Source organism: Mustelus asterias, chromosome 15, assembly GCF_964213995.1.
Source record: "Mustelus asterias chromosome 15, sMusAst1.hap1.1, whole genome shotgun sequence".
NCBI classification, from domain to species: domain Eukaryota; kingdom Metazoa; phylum Chordata; class Chondrichthyes; order Carcharhiniformes; family Triakidae; genus Mustelus; species Mustelus asterias.
Window position 1 is genome coordinate 33366309 of NC_135815.1, and position 14152 is coordinate 33380460.

The 14152-nt window shown below is 41.1% G+C and overlaps 1 protein-coding gene across 1 annotated transcript in view; it reads left to right on the forward strand.

Moving 5' to 3' along the window:
- The window catches only part of LOC144504446 (transcriptional-regulating factor 1-like), a 178439-nt gene that overhangs the window by 57619 nt on the left and 106668 nt on the right, over positions 1–14152 (forward strand). Inside the window, exon 2 of the mRNA XM_078229720.1 lies at positions 1584–1718. The gene's annotated coding sequence lies outside the window, so the exon portion shown is untranslated. The remainder of the gene's footprint in view (positions 1–1583; positions 1719–14152) is intronic.

Sequence of the window (14152 nt, forward strand, 5' to 3'; positions counted from 1 at the left end):
TCTGCCAGACTTCTTCCAGGCCTGGCTGAAGAACAGCAACTTGAATCAAGTTCTGGACAGTGCCGTGTGTCTGCACCTTTGCAGGTATTAAGTGCTGCAAGGAAGGGTACAGAGAAAATTTGGTGAAAGGAAATTGGCATTTTTCTCCATGCTTAATTTTCATCAAACAAGAAAATGACGGGTTTGGGCTTTTGAGGAATGCTGCAATCTTCTAGTTAATTTAATTTGCACCTGCCACTACTGGGCCACATGACCTGCTTTTTCGGCGCTCTGATCTGATGCTATTTGTCCAGCATCCGATCACATCACTTCACTATTCGATAGTGATTTGAAGTGCAGAGACCATTACACAGATACATGTTGACTTGGGGATTTGAACCTTTAATTTTACTTTCATAATGTAACTTCTGTTCAGTGAATAAATCAAAAGCAAACTGTTATTGACAACATTAATATTTCATTTTCTACAACGCCCAGTCATTAATTGATTTAATCATGTACAACATAATCCACCTCTGGTTATGTAACTTGCTGATCAGCAAAAGTAAATGGCAATTCAAATTTTGTGTATTTTGAGAGGAACCACATTTCACTATTTAAGACAAGTAATGGTGTGTAAAGATGCCTATTTTACACATTACTGTATTTGTCATTGTATATTTTTTCAACTGAGTAGGATGGAAGCAAATTAGACTCGAGTCAAGAGTGGAAATTTTGTGAGTAGCCCATTGTAAGTGCAGTGTAAGAATGAAAATGTAACTTGGTTGTGTTCTGTGGTTATTAGGTTTCCTCTACACATGTACAGTAACATGAGCCTATTTACTGAAACTGTGGTTGAAACTCTTTTGTACAATGTATAATTTCTTGTAAGTAAGAATCCTACAGTGGTTCATTGCCCACAACTGCACTCATTCAAGTCACTGTAAGCTGTAATGATTTTTTTTTTGTGTAAGTAGATTTTTCTAAAAATATCAGAAGCAGGAAATGCAGAAGGGTATGACGAGTTGTGAGAGTTTGAATTGTTGTAACGTGGCTTCATTCTTACCATCCAGTGCTGTATATGACACTTTCTCATGTCCAGTGTTGCAGATTTGTGTATCTGTTTGTAATAAACTATACTCCAGATCGTTGGTGATGGGACTTCAGGTGAGGTGTGCGTCAGGACCCCACCCCATGGAAGGCCTTGCGTATGCACATGCGCAGAAATTGCCCAGAAAGTTTAAACTTCTGAAAGGCTGATTTCATCTGTGAAAGTGTCTTGACACAGCTCAGGATGGAGACTTGGGCCTGGATACTAACCCTGGAAAAGTTGCGCACTTGAATACCAAGTTTACCCTCGCGATTAGCCAACATAAGTGAACTGAGCTTCGACCCACCATTAACCACCAGACTATTCCACACACCACCCACCCATAATTTCAAAAGGGAGAAAATTCTGTTCCATGTGCAACCGAAAATTAAATTAGTTGTGCATTTTGCCATGTATATTTTATGGTGCTGAGTTATTGTGTACTATGAGACCAACAATGTGAAGCACTAATGGTGAATTCACATTCAGGCCATTTTTGTATTGTCTGTTACAGATGTGCAAGAATGATGCTGAAGGGAAGATCTGAGTGCTGCTGTTCCTGATTTTGTTTTCAACATGCTGCTGGCTTCCTTTGGATACTTTTGGACTTAAATGAGTCCCAGTTCTGCATTTCACATTCTTGGCAATAGTAAGTGGCAACTCTGCAAAAATTGCCAATAGCACATGCTTGGTGCAAGTGGGTGAATGGGAGGGAGAGGGGGAGGGGGACAGCTAATGGTGGTGGCGAGTAAGGTCCCTGTCGGCGCTCGTAATTGTGAGGCTCAGGCTAATGATCAAATGCCACCATGACAGCCGGTGGAAATTCAATTCATAAACAAGTTTGGAATTGGTGAACATGAAACAAAAAACCCATCTGGTTCACTCCTGTGCATTTAGGGAAGAAAGTCCACTATCCTTCTTCGGTCTGGCCTGCATGTGACACTCTGCACAGCAATTTCTTTGATGCTGAACAGCCCACAGAAAATTGGCCTGGTAAGCCACTCAGCTGAAGGGTACTTGGGAATGGTTAACAAATACTGACTTTGCCTAGAATGCCCACTTCCCGGGAAAGATTAAATAAAAAGACAGATGCCCAAGGTAGATCGAGTGCATGCCGAGAGAGAGGAGGTAGATTCTGTGCTATCCACATTTTAGGCTTGTCTTGCACCAGCTCACTAGCTGAGGAATGTCTTTACTCGTAGTGGTGAATCTATGGAATTCACTACCACAGCAAGTAGTTGAGGGCAAAACATGTGATTTGAAGAAGAAATTCAAGAGAGCTCTTGGGGCTAAAGGGATCAAGGGAGAGAGGGAAAGGCGGGATCAGGATATTGAATTTGACAATCAGCCATGATCAAATTGAATGGCAGAGTAGATTCGAAGGGCTGAATGGCCTTTTCCTGCTTCTATTTTCTGTGTTTCTTAAAATGAATGTAATAACAAAAGCTTGAAGGAAAGCTGCAGGACCAAGCATATGGAGCAGAGGAATGGGACAGATTGGATTGCTTTAGAGAGCTGTGCTGACTGGTCTCCCTCTGCCATAATGACTCTAAAAGCAGTAAATGTAATTTTGAATCAGCATACCTTTGTGCAGGATTTTCACTTTGAGACAGGTTTCTAGTTAATGAAGATACTTGCTGCATTTCCTTTTAAGATTAAGATTAAATGCTGGTCTTGAAATGGTTTCCTATTTGTTTCAAAGACATTCTTGATGGGGAACAGTAAGATGTTTGTGCACTTGGGACCTTATAAACTTAAGTGTTTCAATGGCATAGAATTATTACCTGGCTTCTAGATAGAGGCCTTTATGCACAGTGAAGTATTTACTGTTGTAAAGGTGTGCATGCGACACGTGCACACGCACACATTGTTTTACCATTTTATACTGAAAAGCCTGGATTTAGACTGCTGTATCCAGTTAGTTTGTAAATCTCTCTACCGAAAGTGGGCAGAGATAATGGGCGGGATGCTCCAGCAATGCTCATCCCGTCCCCACTGTCAACAAGAATGGTGAATTTGGCGCTCAGCCAAAACTCCATTCACCGCAGTGGGACCGGAGAATCCCAGCCACAGACAAGGTCTGGGGTTTCAAGCGAATATTTTTGCCGTTGCTTTTGTCTGTCTGTAAGCAAGATATCTCGAACTAATGGATGGGTTTCAATGAAACTTGGTACACAGGGTATGGCCTGAAGAAGAACTGATTGCCAAAATAATTAATGATGCCGATCTGGATCCTGTATTATTTTCAAGGTTCTGATAACATTGGGAAATAGAGCAAATTAACTTTTCTTTTGAAATTTGTGCGTTGTCTCAGCTGCTGTGGTTGAAGTTATCAGAGTTTTCAGAATAGGTTGTTGGATGTAGATTACAGATGGATGCTCGGAATACAAATATTTATTTTCTCAGTTTTGTTATTACACCTGATTAACGAGGCAGAGAAAAGCCTTGAGGAAGAGCTGTGCAATTGTCATGAAGTTGAATGCTGTCTTCACTTGTTCAATTTTGTTTCTTTACTGAATAAGTCACGTTCACCCGGTATTGCCTTGATTTCAGAATTTTGTGCTCCTATCCACATATGGGATGATGCCGTATACTTGTGAGCAAATGTACATCAGGCAGGAAATAGCAAGGCTTTTTTTCTTTGACTTGATGTTCAACGTATTTCAACTTATTTTGCTTCAAAGAGTACAAATATGGTTTAGTACTTGACACATCTGTTGTTTTGTTGAGCAATTTGTATTGCTCTGTTCCTATGGAAATTTAAGGGACAACTTCTCTGTTTCCAAATTGAAAATTCGTTTGTTTTTAAATATTAAATAGACTTGGGTGCACTTGGCTGTACTTGCATTTATAAAGGGAAAACTTTGCTGCTGTACAGCTGAAGCAATCCCCAGAATTTTACTTCCAGTTTATCTTGGCTCAGTAGAAAGACCCTTGCCACTGTAGGGATATCTTGCCTAAATTTACGTTTTTCATTGCTTGTGCTTTCACAATGTCTGTTGGCAAACTCTATCTATAGAGCACCTGGCTGCAGCACCAACTCTTATTTCTCTTTTAAGGTCCACATTTCCAGCAAGGATACTGGTGATCATAGAGAGCAGACATGGGAGTTCTAGATGAGCTTACTTTGGACTCTGCATTCAAAAGCATTGAAGCTCCTTTTTGCCATCGCCCTAAATCAGCTATTCAGCACAGATTGATCAAACCCAAGATGATCCTTTTTTACAAACCTCGGTTATGCATTGGCTGAACTGGCTGATGAGAGCATGCGCTTGCCTCCATGTACCTTTTTTTTAATGAAAGCACAAATGAAGTTAGGTAATGCTCATGTTATATCACTGGATATTGAGCCTATTCTACAGAAATCAATCAGAAAATTTATGTGACCTGAAGTCCATCTAACAATTTGCCCACAGAAAATAGGTTTAATTAGTTTTGTTAAAATGGTTAATTCATGATCTAATTCTGTCAGATGAATAGTAAATGACATCTGATTTATGTGTGTCTGTTGGATCACAAATTATCAGCTTGCTCAAAATGAAACTGTTACTGACTCATTCTGGTCACTAAATTGACGTTGCATGGTTTTATTTTTGACATGGTATTATTCTGAGCACCAAACTTCCCTTTGTATCGATATTTTGTGTAAAAGTTGACTCGGGTTCTTTTTTTTTCAGCAACCCTTGTGTGTGGAACTCAGTTTTATAGATTGGTTTGGTTGCCTGGGTTACTATCAAAAGGTGAACAAAAACCCAGTTATATTTTAATTGATCGTAAAATAACCTCTCCATTCAAATGTATTAAGTCACATCCTACATTTTAAGTTTCATTGACATTTGCAGTTTAAAAATACTGATTTTTCCACCCTCTTCCCATGGCCCCAAGCAAGATTGCCACTTGAATAATGGTGACTCTAAAGAATTGTCCCAGTCGCATGGCATGTTAGGCATTTTGTTTTAATGTGTTAATTGAATCAAGTGCATGTTGAAGCAAGATTTGGGGCTGTGTAAACACTTGGAAGAACGGGTTGCACAGTATGTCATAATATGTTTTGCGATCAGATTTATTGAATGCTGTTAAGGTAGTTGATATTTTTCCAAAATTTAGTTTTGCAAATTCTTTGCATTCCAATTCAGTTGTTTTCCTTTCACCAATCCCAAAGATGCTGGGGATGGTTGAATCAGGGTCAGCCCTTTAAATGGCTATTCATTATCAATGTACTTGCAGAATGATTCTTGCTATTAGAGGACATTGCAGCTGAAACTAATTGCATCCGAATCCAAAATCTCAAAAATGCCCACTTTCCGACATGAATCACGAGGCAGTGTTTGTGGTCAATTAGTCATAGAATCCTTACAGTGCAGAAGGAGGTCATTCGGCCCATCGAGTCCACACTGACTACAATCCCACTCTGGCTCTATCCCCATAACCCTAGGCATTTATTCTAACTAGCCCCCTTGACACTAAGGGTCAATTTAGCATGGCCAATCCACCGAACCCACACATCTTTGGACCATGAGGTTCAGTACCACAGGGGGAGGTGCATTTACACAGTATGGACGGGATTCTCTGCTTTCGATTGGGGCGGGACTCATTGCGAAGGAGAACGTAAAATTTGGCGCTTCAGCCAAAACTCCATTCACTGTCAGCGACACCAGAAGATCCCAGCCATGAATGAGGACGAAAGATCTCAGCCATGGATTCAATTTTAGTCAGTATCAATATTACGTTAATGGGTAGCACTTCTACCTCTGTATTAGATGGTTGTGGGTTCAAGAGACATGAACACATAAGAATGCTGGTATTTGAGTACTATACTGACCCATCTTCTACATTATCTGGAGGTCAGATATGGACCATGTACATTGAGAAATAACATACAAACCTCCAGATAAAGTGAGGAGCAGAGGGGAGAAGAACCCAATATAACCCTCATCCTGATGGCTACCTTTGGCTTGTGGCTCTATCAAGCTGTGTGTTGTCCCTCAGTACGTTAACACCCAAGTGTCACTACATGCTAAAGTTGTGAAGGATGAGTCTCACCACGTAGCCATGGAATGTTCCAAGCAAAAGGCATAATACTGGCAGATGCTGGAATCTGAAACAAAAAGAGAAAATTCTGGAAAATCTCAGCAGGTCTGACAGCATCTGTGGAGAGAGAACGGAACCAATGTTTCGATTCTGGATGACCCGCGACCTCATGGAAAGGTTTAAGCACCTTTAAACGGTACAAAACTGTTTCCCATTTCCTTCTGGAATGCACCCTTGTAAAGGTCTGGAGAGAGAGAGATAGTAATTATTGTCGAGTTTCATCCTGAGCAGCTCCGTGACACAGCACTGTGCTCTGTGGGCTGTTCCCTGAGACAACCAGCAACTGCAGTTGGAGCACCATCAGCTTGGTGAAAGATACTCTTTGGTCTACCCAAAACTTTCATGTCTTGCACTTGTCCTTTGCAGACTGGCACATTTCAAGGTCCAGAATTACGTATTGAGGAACGGAGACTAAATCTTGCAGCAGCTGACGCAAAGGCGCAACAGGAAAAGATCATATGTGCTTTTCAGCCATATCACAGGGCTAGAAACAGAGGCAAACCCCTCGAGCTACATGCTTGACAAGGAAATATACATTGTGGATATCAAGACTATTGAAATTGTGACAAGACAGCTCAGAATGGAACATGCTGTGGAGAGAAAATTTGATTTTGATTGCACTTCATGTAATTTTCAAGTTGAAATGTTTTGTCCTGAGGCTGTATGCCTGACAAGGAAGGTATAATCATATATCAAGAGTATTACAATCATGTTGAGGCACCTAAGAATGGAAATGTGGTATGGAGATGAGTTAAATTTTATTGCATTGTCTGTAATTTTCAAGTCCGTGTTGTGTCATGCACTTTTACAAATCTTATGAATGAAGTATATTTTTGGACCAAACAAAAAGTGCAGTATTGAGGCAGCGCTACAGAATTGGTGCTGTCTTCTGGATGGAACGTCAAACTGAAGTCCTGTCTGTCCTCCGTGGATGCAAGGCATTTCCGTGGAGGGGCCTGGGTGTGATGCTCTCTGAGGGAGTTGGCACAGACTTGATGGGCCGGATGCCGCCTTTCTGCACTGCAGGGATTCTATGGTTCAATTGTCCATTGCTTCTTACGTAATCGTGGTTGACTAGCAGTCCAATCTGGTGGCACGGTGCCACAGTGGTTCGCACTGCTGCCTCACAGCGCCAGGGACCCAGGTTCAATTCCCGGCTTGGGTGACTGTATGGAATTTGCACATTCTTCCCGTGTCTGCGTGGGTTTCCTCCGGGTAATCCCACACCCCAAAAGACATGCTAGTTAGGTACATTGGCCATGCTAAATTCTCCCTCAGTGAATCCAAACAGGTGCTGGAGTGTGGCAACTAGGGGATTTTCACAGTAACTTCATTGCAGTGTTGATGTAAGCCTACTTGTGACTAACAAATAAACTTTAACTTTTCTTCACACCAAGCTCCAGGAAGAATTTTGACCAAGAAACAGAAGTAACAAGAAGACCTAAAGAGAAGGAAAAGTTTTATTTTAAAACTTTTCATTTAAAATAATTGGACCATGTTAACTACTGCATGCTTGCATTCGGATTATATATATTAACTGCAATTGGAATCTACCAACATGAGATTGTAGGACAACATGGTAATATGAGCGTGAAATTTCTTTTTTATGCATCATCTGCAGTTCAGAATTTTCAAGTGGAACTCTCCAGTAAGGGGAGCTGTAAAATTTCTAATATTTTTTTCTAGCATAACGGTTGATAGATTTACCATCAGCAATGAATTACTATTTACAGGTAATCGAGTTTGTGTCCAAATGTATTCTGACCCCTGTGCTATAGCGTCTTTCAAATAACATGCCCAAAGTGGCTATTCTTGCGCGTGTGGACATTGAGTATTTGGAATTTGCCAATCGTTGTGGCCCAGTGTGATTCCTTGTTGGTCTTATAACGTTAACAGTGCTCAGTCAGAGGTAGGGCACTGCCACCTTTTTGCCCTGCTGCCTTGGCTTCTCCAGTCCACGGATGCTGAAGCCAGTTGCAGCAGCTTACATATTGCTCTAGATGAGGTCACAAAAATGGTGAGTAGTTTTTAAGTCTTGCAGTTGATAAAAAACTTACTGCGCCATAAGGTTTATATAGCTTCAGCCAGCAATAAGTGAGTGGGATTATGATGCACTAAGTGGCTGTTAACTTGCCTTCTCAAAACTTGTGCAACAACAGAGCAGACTGCAAAGTGAACTTACACCTAAAGTGATTTCACTTTTTTTTAAAAAAGTACTTAATTGGCTGTGAATCACTTTGAAAAATCTTGAGCGAATGAAAGATGGTATATTAATGCAAGTTATTTCCATTCACAATGTTCTCATCACATTCTCTTTTCTTTCTACAATGCCAACATGTATTCGTAGAATGGCTTGTGGGGGTCCCAAGGCCCTTCACAGAAGTACTGACACCGAGTCACACAAGGTATGAGGGAAGATGACCTAAAGTTAGATCAAAGAAATGGGTTGGAGAACATTTTAAAGGACCTGAGAGAAGGGCGAGATATTAGGAGGGAGTTCTCGAACTTGGGGGCCGAGGCAACTGATGACATTGATGGAACTGGTGGAAGAGCATTGAAAATTGGGGGGAGGGGGACTGCAAGAAGCCAGCTTTTACACTCATTTTACTGAGTGGCCAGTTTTCTTTTTAACCCCCTTTTCCCCTGTGGTCAGAATTCAGTGCCACTTGCTGTCCAGGTTCAGTGAGATAGAACAGCCGCTAACTCAAGTTACTGTATAATGTTCGCAACTTGCTGGATTGCACTGAATCATTTTACTGTCTTCAGAAGAGGAAAGGTAAGGGAAAAAAATGGAATTATGTGGAGAATAATTGCACCCTATCAAAAGAGAATGGAAATGGAATGGACTACATTTTACAGTCGTGAAAGAGATACTTCGATGAGGATATATTGATTTAGAAATGTGTGATATTTCTGTGTCTCCCTGGCTAGACTGACATGCATGGAAATAATTCTCATGTTGGCCTTTTGCTGCCTTTACTGGACTCACTGAAGTCAGGAGATCTGATTTGAACTGGACTGGCACAGCTTTTTATCATCAATACAAGGCAATGGTTAAACGTCTTCCACCTTTTAGGTTTGGTGTTAAGTCTGGCCCAGACTGATGGAATGAAAGTAGTTTATGTTTGTTGGTAGTAATGGGGCGTTGCGAAATGAGTTTGAAGGGTCTCAAAACAACTCCCTCTTGAGCATAAAACCACAATGCAAAACTGATGCAATTTTCTGCTAAATTGGCAAATGTGCTCAAAGGGCTGCTTTTCAACTATTGCCTGTGACAAAACATGCCACCCTCCATTGACTGTGTACAGAAATGTCTTCTAACCTTCTCCTTCATCTTTCTGTGACTATGTTGAGTTGATAACTCGGCTGAACCCAGCCAGAGGAGTTTCTTTTGCTGTTGAGTTTACCAAAACCCTACTGAGGTTTTTTTTGGCTCGGGGTTTAAATCCAATTGTTTTCATGTTGTGCGTTCTGTATCCTTTCCCTGAGTGAAGACATTACTGAATTCCAAACTATGTTGTTGCAACAGTAGTATTATTTCACTGAAGTGTTCCTTGTAAATATTCAAGGCTGCATGATCCACTTGAAAACTAAAATGAGATTCTTTTGGGTGAAGAAAAGATTAATTAATTTATTTGCATAGAATGCCAGCTTGCTTTGATTGTTCACACATCTGTCTCAGCTATAAGGTTGCAGGTTCAAGCCCCACTCCAGGACCTAGGAAAAAATTTCTTTGCTAGCACTGAAGAAATAATGCTTTGTTTTCTTAGCATTTATACAGCCTTTCATACATCTGAACGGCAATACCAGTTTCACATGCTGGATGCAATTTTAAAAGTGCCTGACAATGTATTGCAATTTGACCTTTTTTAAATCGGATAGATGATGGAGAGGTGTAAAATGCAATTTTATATATTGATGAACTTTGGTGGCACAACTTCTACTTTTGTCGCTTCCAGGTCATTTATCCACAGAGGTAGATTCTGTTGTACTGGCTTTCTTTTCCATAGAATGTGAAGCCTTGCGACTTATTTCTGAGGCTTAATTAGTTTCGCACATTCTAAAGTCAAATCGTGCAGACTTAGTCACATTGAATTTATGTTAAATTAGCCAGTGGTTGTGCTATCTTATAGACCTGTTCACAGATATCCCAGTGAGGTGTTCATAAGAGACAGCGACAATACTGAAAAAAGGATGCAAGGCGACAGCAAAGCTTCATGCTGCCCTGTACATTGAACCAAGCGTATATTTTATGAGACAAAACACAATACTATGCATGCTGGGAATCTTAAATTAGAAACAGAAAATGCTGGAAATACCCAGCGGGTCTTTGTGTTATGAGGTTAGGCTGTGCGCCCAACAAATGATGTACCACCATAAATTTTGGTTTGAATATTATTGTAGGGATTGTGCTGGTATTCAGTTCAGAGATTCGATGAAGAACACAACTGAGTAATTGTTCATCATGATCCACAGAAATGGTTGAAACACACAACAGAGCTATCAGTGCTTTAAAATAGGCCGAGTCCCATTGGTTTTAGTCACAAGAAAAATAAACTTGACAGTTTCTGAATCGTGATGAACCTGCTGTGCGCTTTTTGGATTTTCTGTTGTGACTAAAACTTTCGCCATTTAAAATGATGGAACATTACAGCACAGAAACAGGCCATTTGGCTCATCTGGTTTGCAGCAGTTACAGCTTTTCTGTTTGTCTCGCCAGGTTAGGCGAACTGCTAGATTAAAAAGAACAACAGGGAAATGAACAATTTCATAGTTGATACCGGGAATTGGATGATCCAGGGGAACTAGGGGAAAGTGATTTTATTTTTAAAGCTAAGTTGCCTAAGGAGGCTGATTTAAGTGTTTTGGGTTTGTAATACCATTAATAAGGTGTCTATTTGCAGCCATCGACTTGAATGATCTAATGGAGTGGGGTGACAAAGACCAAGGAGAATTCATTTGTCTTGCATCCACTGAAGGTTGCTGTGAAAGTGATTTTAGATTTGAGATTCATCCTCAATTACTATTATTTTTCTGTAGCATCAGTGAGTTTTTCTTTGTTCTCCGAGTGCACAGCCTTCAGAACCAAACCCATCAGACTCCGACTACTGTCGAGTGAGTAGCAAAATTCTATACTTTTACAATATTGATGCACAAAGCGGGTGCTGACTGACTAGAACAACAACATAACTGAAGTGTCCCAAGGCACTTCACACATTTTAAAATGAGGAGGAGGTGGGATTGAAGCATGAAAAGGGTATGTGGATGGGAAGTGATACAAAGGATGCGATCAGAGATATGGTGGGGCTGGCAAGAACCATTGAAATGACAAATCCAGGAGAACCTGGTGCGAGTACTTGTGTCCACTTCCCAGATGCACAAAAACTGTCCCTAATTTAGTGGGAGCACGGGACGAGCCCACGGCAGAATGTCAGTTTAGCTCATCAATGAGCCACTTAAAGCCAGTTGCTGAAAAGAAAGATAGGTTGCCAAAGCTTTATGTCTTGCAGTTATGAAGCCAAATGAAAGAATGCCAAATGTCAAACAATCACAACAATTTATACAATTTGACTATGACTGAAGAGTTGTTCAGGAAAAAGCTATGGGAAACTATCGGCTCCACTGGCTTCTGGATAGTTCAAAAAAGGGCAAAAATCTTTTACATATTCCTTTTGCTTACAGAGAAGGGTCCCTGCATACGAGTGTGTGTCACTTCCAGCAAACACAAATGATACAAGCAAAACTGATCCTAAATTGCTTATTATTGTAGCTGTTGGTGCACTCAGGATTGTTGAGCAAGTGTTGCCCAATTGAAGAATCCCACCTATTTTGGGTTTTGCAAGCAAAGCTGGTTGTATATTGTCTGCATTGCCTATTATGAACAGCTGTGTATATATACCCCAATGATTGGCTGATCGAATCAAACCAGAACTTCCTCCAACTATTAATACTAGGCTTGTATCTTTCTCCATAGCAACATCAATTCAAGTTGATTTTCCAGCCAGTCAATACTCATTTTATCTTGTGGTATACATGAGTGTGCTCATTTGAATTTTGGCATTCTTGCATTTGTCCTGATGAGTGCAAGGTGAAAAGCTTTGTCAACGTCTCTCTTTTTGAGGAATATTAAAGCCAACTATCCCTGAGCCCACAGGATTTAACGTTGGCTCAGGGTTTAATGCGTCTCACACGCATCCTGAAAGTCACCCAACAAACCTTGTCAGGTTTTCCAGCTGCCTACCATGGAGATCCCTCGTTGACAGGCACTCGGTGTTCAATAATGGCATTGGGAAGTGGAGTAGAAAGAGAGGCCCCCCCCCCCCGGAAGTTATTCCCCACTGATGCTTACAAAACCGTCATTCCGCTTGAAGCCAAACCTCTGTGTAACCAGATCCAGTGATGGTTGCTGGTGTAGGCCTCCAGACAGTACCAGTACCAGCCACTTTTTGCGGTGGCATTGCCAGCGTGGAGATCTGACAGTCTTTGATTAGCTGGCTGCTCTCCGGGGTCGGCTTTTTGAACCTTAACTGGACCCTTGATCACGTGGAAGGCCCATTGCTGACCAGGTTATGCCTGACTGCACTGAAATTGCATTGAGCCCTCTGGGGAAAAGTGACATGGTGTTCTCACCAGTTCTCTGTAGTATTGATCAATCACCCTTGTGGATGAATATTGCACATTACTACCAGTTCTGGTTTTTTTTTCAACAAGGCAGTAGGTTCTATGATCACAGTTTCAGAACATAAATCTCCGAGCATTGCGCTGGATTTGATTAAAACAAACCCACAGCTTTGGTATTTATTGCTTCCTGCCATGAAAATTAAATTTGAAAACAGGACAAAATTCATAATTTTCCCTTTTGAGGAATCATTTCATTTCTTTAGGAGTTGTCACAATTGACGTGCGATGCTGTCTTTTCTGAAATATGCTTGTGCACTATTGGTTCAAAATACTTCATCCTGTGAATGTCTCTGAAAATCTACTAAGTTTACAACAATTTGTGTTTGAACTGGAGAATCCAGGTTCCTTGAACTTGTGTTATGACTAAATGATTGCTGTGCCCATTGGATGGAAAGTTGTAGGTGAGTCGACTTCCATTGTCCTGAAAAGCCATGATGTAATTTTGCAATTAGTGGCCTGAGGTTGTGGCTTCTGCCCCCTTGAGGGTGGATGTCCCATCTCCAACTCTCCAGTTCCAACAGTGCCACAGTTAGTGGTGGCCATTGCTGGAACTGCACTCAGTCCCTGAACAGGAGTGTTGCAGTAGGCCAGAGTTCAAACTAAGCGGAGCAGCCTCAATGAGGCCAGTGCTGCAGGCCCAAGGGGAGGTGGTCAATGGTTGAAGCCCTTCCATGGGCACAGGGTGCTTGAACTGAAGGGGCTATCTCCCATATGTCTCCTGCCAGGATTTATCTGGCAGGCTGGAAAACCCCAGTGGCAGTGGGAGGAAAACTTTAATTGATCAGTTAAGAGCTGCAATTGACCACTTTGGGCTCCTCCCTGCAACAAGTCCAGAATTGCTGTGGAGAAAATGCAAGGTAAATTTATGTAAGTATTGTCAGGAATCAAGGATTTGAGTTGCCAGGAAAGGCTATGTAACTGGGCCTGCATCAGGGATTTGGTAGAGGTGTTAAAAGGACCCAAGGAATAGACATGATCAAGATAATTTATTTCCACTGACAAGTGAGAACTAAAGGTGTTGATTTAAGATAAATATACTTATGGGAGATTACAAGTAACTTGTCCATAGTTATTGGTATATAGAATACTTCGCTACATTTGAGGATTGTCATTGATTACAGTATTCAATGACTGTGAGGGTGAGGTTTTAGATATTCAAAAAGATACGATAAGGTGATGTAGAAAAAAACACAAGTCAGTTACGTTGACTTATCCATCTATCCATGTTTATACCTGTCCATCACAATATGATATGCTTGTAGATGTAAATGTGTTCAACCCCATCAGCTCAGGACAGGTTTTGCTGCAGTA